This window comes from Melospiza melodia, unplaced genomic scaffold (assembly GCF_035770615.1).
Source record: "Melospiza melodia melodia isolate bMelMel2 unplaced genomic scaffold, bMelMel2.pri scaffold_55, whole genome shotgun sequence".
In the NCBI taxonomy this organism is placed as follows: domain Eukaryota; kingdom Metazoa; phylum Chordata; class Aves; order Passeriformes; family Passerellidae; genus Melospiza; species Melospiza melodia.
In genome coordinates, this window is record NW_026948799.1 from 4,668,274 (window position 1) to 4,675,340 (window position 7,067).

Genomic DNA, 7,067 nt, shown 5'->3' on the forward strand with positions numbered 1-7,067 from the left:
CAAGCAAAGAAACAAACAAACAAACAAAAATATATATACCCAAGAAAAAAAAAGGGGGAAAAGTAATTTCCAAAAGTGGCTCAAATATTTGGATGCACTGAGGAGATGCTGAAGGCTCCCTCACGAGGCTCCTGCTCCTGTTGTCCAAGCTAAAGCTTTCTCATCCTCACAAAACAAGCCCCCTTCACAAACTTCTCAACATCCCTAGGATACTTTAACCCCCTATCCCACTGCCTAAGTATAACCAACTTCCTCAAAGGAGGACAGAACATCGCATCCCACCTAATTGACCTCTCCTGATACAAAATAGTAGGTCCAGAGGGGCTAGCCAGCCTACAACTTACAGCAACCAAAACTGCCACCACCTCCACTCAGGCCTAATCAAAGCTTACTTAGGATCATTCACCTTATCCATTCTCATCATCCTTGTAGCCACATACAAAAAAAACTAATGGCCCTCAACCTTCGTAAAAACCACCAAATCCTCAAAATCATCAACAACGCCCTAATCGACCTCCCAGCGCCATCAAACATCTCAACATGATGAAACTTCAGGTCTCTAGTAGGCGTTTGCTTAATTACTCAACTCGTCACAGGTCTTCTGCTAGCTATGCACTACACAGCAGATACCAATCCAGCCTTCTCCTCTGTCGCTCACATATGCCGAGACGTACAATTCGGCTGACTCATCCACAACCTCCACGCAAACGGAGCCTCCTTCTTCTTCATCTGCATCTACCCGCACATCAGCCAAGGACTCTACTACGGCTCATACCTAAACAAAGAAACTTGAAACATTGGAGTCATCCTCCTCCTAACCCTCATAGCAACTGCCTTCGTAGGATACATCCTACCATGAGGCCAAATATCATTCTGAAGAGCTACTGTAATCACAAACCTATTCTCTGCCATCCCTTACATTGGGCGAACACTAGTCAAATGAGCCTGAGGAGGGTTCTCTGTCAACAACCCCACACTGACCCGATTCTTCGCTCTCCACTTCCTCCTTCCCTTCATCATCGTAGGCCTTACTCTCGTCCATCTCACCTTTCTCCACGAAACAGCCTCAAACAACCTGCTAGGCATTCCCACAGACTGTGACAAGATCCCCTTCCACCCATACTACACCATCAAAGACATCCTAGGATTCGTACTAATGCTCTCCCTACTCATCTCACTAGACCTATTCTCCCCCAGCCTCCTAGGTGACCCAGAAAACTTTACCCCAGCCAACCCACTAGTCACCCCTCCTCACATCAAACCCGAGTGATCTTTCCTATTTGCTTACACCATCCTCTGATCCATCCCAAACAAACTAGGAGGCGTACTAGCTCTAGCCGCCTCAATCCTGGTCGTATTCCTCACCCCACTACTACATACATCAAAACTATGATCAATACCCTTCTGCCCCCTATCACAAATCCTATTCTGAACCCTAGTCGTCAACGTCCTCATCCTAACCTGAGTAGGCAGCCAGCCAGTAGGACACCTCTTCATCATCATTGGCCAACTAGCCTCATTCACATACTTCACAATCATTCTAATTCTCTTCCCTCTGATTGAGGCAATTGTCAGTGGGCTGTTGCACACTCACAGGAGCCTTGCTTTTTCCACTGTGTGAGCACAGCCTGCAAACTTGCAGGGCAGTGTTAAAATGATTGAATGAATTGCTCCTTTGCTTTTCTCTGCCTATGGCATTACTTATGGTGCCTATTTTATGACACATTTCACAAGTAAGTAGATGTTTCCTCTCTACTTAGGTTAGGGTGTATCCTTACCTGGCTTTTGTACGTCTTCCTGCTCTTTCTTAGTGACTGAGTTTCTGATTTTGAAACAGAAAGAGCATTAGGATGCCACTGGTTTGGTAAAGCTCCTGTCAAGGCGTTCAGCTAAAAAGGGGGTGTCTGTAGCCACAGGGGCAGCTAGGTATATACATGCAAGTATCTGCGCTCCAGTGTAGGTGCCCTGGACACCCCAGTCAGGCAGATAGGAGTGGGCTCTGGCACTCAGGGCTTCCGTGCACCAAGGCAACCTTCTGATGTCACTACGAGAAGGTGGCAACCTTTAAGGTTTATTAAACCTTAAGAAAAGACTGTAAAAGGAAAGATTGCAGCACTGGGAAGTCTCCATGATTAGCAGCCACATGCTAATCTACAAAAGGGATACTCTGCTTTTTTACTTTTAGCCCCTCCCAATGTTTTGTCAGTCAGTTCTTTCTCTGCCGTCCAGTCGTGGAGATTACTTTCTTGCATCTTGATTGGAGGTCAATTGTTGTTACCCCCCGCCTGCTGGTCACAAGCCAGCCCTCCCCAAATGCCCTGACTACCAAGACTATTACAAGGGGGATAAGAAAGAGGACTATGGGAGGACATATTACAATAACAGCACTTTACATTTGAACATAATATCTATCCACATAATATCTATCTCTTAATTGTGAGAGCCAACTATTACATTACTCACCTATAATGCACAGAAGCAGGAGAGAAGGCACTGGGTTGGCATAACAGCTGAAATCATTGCTAACAAATCTCCCCACATATTTGCACCTTTATTGGACATGGCCAGGACTCCTGTGGATGTACATCTCTGCCTTTCTTCCCCTTTGGAAGCAGTCAAACTGGCAACTCGTGGGGAAACCAAGGGCTTTGTGGGGGCTGCATTGCTCTGTACACACCCAGGCCACCCGTGGAACAGAGCTTTGGTGCCTAAAAAGATCAACCAGAGGAAAACAGCTGGAGGAGGTTTCATTTGGACCTTTCTTAGTTGCTAACAGAAGTTGTCAAAATGAAAGTGACCAAGCAAGGCCTGATCCCTGCTGCCAGCTCAGGGTTAGAAAGGAGGCATTACTTGATTTCAGTGCTGGGTGCACAGGGAATCACTTCCCTAAGCCCTGCACACCCAGCAATCTCACCTAGTAGTTTGTATCCATGGAACTAAGACATATTCAATACTTTGCTGAAACTTACTGGCTAAACATTACCTCCAATTTTTTGACATATTTCAATCACTTCTCAGAATTTATTGACATCAGAGTAGGAGTGTCCTGTAGCTCCCTGCTGGTCATTGTCACAGGTTCAGGTGACCCATGCACAAAATAACCCAGGACAAAACTGGGCTTGCAAAGCAAATTCATTCTATTAGTTGCAGTAGCATATAATACATACTGACCTCTGGATTCCCAAAAATCCACTGAACAGTAGAAGGAGTTGGAGCGCGGTGCTCGGCAGCAGGGGCAGGTAGGCAGTGCACTTCCAGGACATCCCCTGGATCAAAACGCTGTGCATCTCATCCTTCTCAACCCTTCAGCCCAGAACTAGGCCTTGTATCTCCTGCTTAGGAGTGGAATTTTACAGCAGGAGTTAGAGCAGCAGCTCACACATGCCTGGCGTGTGAGATGAGGCCATGATGGCTCAGGATGACTCCATGACTCCCTGCCACCAAGGGCTGCATTGTGCATTGTTCTCCTTTCAAAGCTTGACTGCTCACCCATTGACCAATCCATTGTTTCTCTTTCAAGGGTCATGGTCCCACCTGCTAAACAAGACACTTTTCTTCACTGTCTTGTCAACCTGCTCAAACATGGATCAAATATGGCAGGGCCTGGGACACGACTCCAGTTCCTGACACAGTCATTTGGGAAATATTCCCATTCCTCAAACTCTCCTTTGGTGGTCAAGAGCCTCCTAAAACACTTTCTTCCTTTTGAATGCATTCCAGCTACCTTCTTAGCAGGACCACTCTCCTTATTCTCAAGGCCAAGATAGCCACTTGCACACAGTAAGCACTGCAGTGGGGGAATACATGGTTCAGCACTCCTGTTAAAGCTAAAGGAATTCAAAAGACTATGCCCTGTTTGTTAGACTAAATGCCTCTCCTTCCTATTCTGAGAATCAAACACCAGTGTTTCATCAATACACCCTGCAGGTGCTCTTGCTGAGTGAAGCCACATTGCTGTGTCAATGAAGCAGCTGGGACTCAGTTTCCTCACGCAGGAAAAGCCAATTCTTTATTCACATAACTCATTTTTATACTGTTTTCACAGACTTGTGTTCAACTCCAACTGGCTGGTAGTTTCCTTGCCACACAATTTATTGCTTAGAAGGTGTATTAGTGTGTACATGTTAAGACTCTCTCTTTTTAAGACTCACTGTTACTCAGGTGATTACATTTTTCTTTCGTGGATGCTCATGGGACAGGTTTCTTGTTTATTACAGATGCAAACAGTTTTCTTAGCACAATAGCTTGTGCTAACTGCACTCATGACTATTCCCATGGGAAGTTAGCTGGCTGCACGTAGAAGATGGAACAGGCCAGCTGGGAGTTTACCACAGTGTGGTAAATAGGTATGATTCGTGCTGATAACAATTGAAACAAGAATCAATATTGATACAGTAATTAATATTTGTAAATATTAAAACAGGTAAAATTAGTAATGCCGAAGAAAAAGGGAGAGGAGGGGCACCATGCCCCCCCCCCCCGCAGATGTTCAGGAACAGGAGGAAAGCAAGAGATAATGGTTGCTAAAAATTAACAAAGAAGGAACTCTCTGGTTGTGTCCCAGGAAAATGCTAATTATAAGGGATTTATTGCCTTGATACTCTGTCGAAGGAAGGAGACCAGGACACCAGATGGTTCATCACAGGTCCAGTTTATTGAAGAAAGCATCAAACACTTATATAGCAAATAACAAGCTTATGAATATTCTGTAAGCCAAGCAATCTATTGGTTAAACTATACCATCAGCTCTTCCTCATTCCTTTGGGCCTACGTTCTCTACTTCTCACGTCTCGCTGTCCATTTCTTTATCATACTCAGCTAGGCCCAAGGACACGTTATCTTGCAGGTGCAAGATTTGGAATTAGCCACGGTCTTGTACTTTTCCATTCTCTAGTCAGCTAAATTCCCAACAGACACCTGCCTGCAAGAAGGCCTCTGCCCTAGTTAGGACATCTTTACCAAATTAATTCGGCTGTGTCCTCTCTCCTCAAGCCACTCTTTGACAAAACTCTCCACAGTACTCAGATGTAGTAATTATGTTAGTTTTGGCTTACATTGTATTGGCTTGGTGTAACCCAAAGGTTAATTAAAGGACACAGAGGAGGACTACAAAATCTTCATCAGAGGACCCCCAAAGACTTGTGCAACCACCAACCAAGTGGTGGCATATGGATGGTAAAGGTGATGATGAGGGCAGAGGTAGAAGTGTGAAGAATCGAAAATGGGAGGAGACGGCATTGACACATGGCATATAAGGACGAATATTCACTTGGCAAGCTTGTATGTGATGTGGCAAGGGTCCCAGAGGCCTGCACTCCATACCCTGCAGTTATCTGTTGCTTATGCGCTATTATTAGAAACAAATTATCCCTTATTTTAATCAAATTCTATTCTATCCAATTTTATATTTTTATATTTTAAATATTCAATTAAAATTGCTACTACTTTTAATATTGTTTGGGGTTTTTTTTATGACGGGATAATTGGGCAAACATAACAATAGGTAGGCCTTATTTTATAAGGCCTTTCTTTTCTAATAACCCTACCTGTGTGCAACACATTATGATTTTTTTTCAGAAATTAATGAAGAAAATGCAAATTGCCTGCTGAAACCCTTCTGCCCCCTTCCAAATCAGTTTACTCCTCAAGCACATGCCTCAGGCACATCCCTGATGTGCCTCTCTCCCAGCAGCTCAGAGCTGCATTGCACAGCGCTTGCTGTGTGCCAGAGAGCACAAAGCAGGCTGGCCTGGTGGGCCTGAATATTTCTGCCAAACACTCTGCATCTCACACCTTTGCTCTGGCTCAGTGCAGAACTGCAGGATTGCAGGCGCTTCCTCCCAGAGCTGCGTGAAGCGCTGGCTCCTGCAGATGGGCCCTGCCAAGCTGTCCCTGCCTCACGCTGGCCTCGCTTCCCTGGCACAAGTGCCGGGCCTGAAGGAGGCTGCCCTGTGCTCCAGCCTGCCGAGCAGCCCGGCTCCCTGCCCCAGTGCCCAGAGTGCTTCACACACTGCTGGCCTTTGCCAGGAGTTGCAGGGCAGCCGGCAGAAGAGGAGGAATCCTCAGCCAGCCCAGCGGCCCGTGGCTGCCCTTGGCCTTTCTCTGCTCCTGGGCACACTCCAGACAGCCAATGCCTCCAGGCTGGGCTGTGCCCAGCATGGCTGCGCTTCCCCTCGGCAGCAGCCAGCTGCCACCTGGGCTCTGAGAGCGGAGGATTCGCCCGCTCCCAGCAAGAGGCACCCAGGGCCCGGCTGCTGCCTCTTGCAGCTCCAAGGGCCTCCTTCCAGCCTGCCTCTGCCGGGGCTCAGGCTGCTCCGGCCTCTGCCGGGGCTCTGCTGGGGCTCCAGCCTGGGCAAGGCCGGGCCCGCTCTCAACTCACAGGCGCTGACAGCTCTGCGCCACAGGAGACCTTTCCGAGCACCCTCTCTGATCTTTCTGCTTTCTCACTTGAGCAAGGCTCTCCTCCAGCCAAAGAGATTATTGCATTTAGGGAGCCCCAATGCTCTCCAGTCACAGCTGAAGGCCTGCATCTGTAAAAGATGTTTGGGCTGCCCCATTCTTCCTGTGCTTTTGCCTTTAAATGCCCTTGCCCTTTCTGCCTAAAATAGAAGTACCAAAGATGGCCAAAAACAGACCAGTGGGCCATATTCCAAAGGCAGTGTGGTCTGGAGAGGATGAATGAAGAACATCCTTCCCCACTTTCACACCATGCCAAAGACACTGTTTCACTTTCCACCTTTAAGAAACAACAGACAATTCAGAAAGAATTCTCGAGTTTATTCGCAGAGTGAGAAGGAAGGGAATCTTCAAGGTGAGTTGTGGTTTCAGAAACTTTATTGATTTTCAATCCTACTCTGCAGTCCTATTAGACAATTGTACTCTAACCCTAACCCTTACCTTAACCCTAATCCTTATCCTTATCCTTATCCTTATCCTTATCCTTATCCTTATCCTTATCCTTATCCTTATCCTTATCCTTATCCTTATCCTTATCCTTATCCTTATCCTTATCCTTATCCTTATCCTTATCCTCATCCTCATCCTCATCCTTATCCTTATCCTTATCC

The 7,067-nt window shown here is 46.5% G+C and overlaps 1 pseudogene; it reads left to right on the forward strand.

Moving 5' to 3' along the window:
- Positions 1-451: 451 nt before the first annotated feature.
- Positions 452-1,579, forward strand: LOC134413877 (cytochrome b-like; annotated as a pseudogene).
- The last annotated feature ends 5,488 nt before the right edge of the window (positions 1,580-7,067 follow it).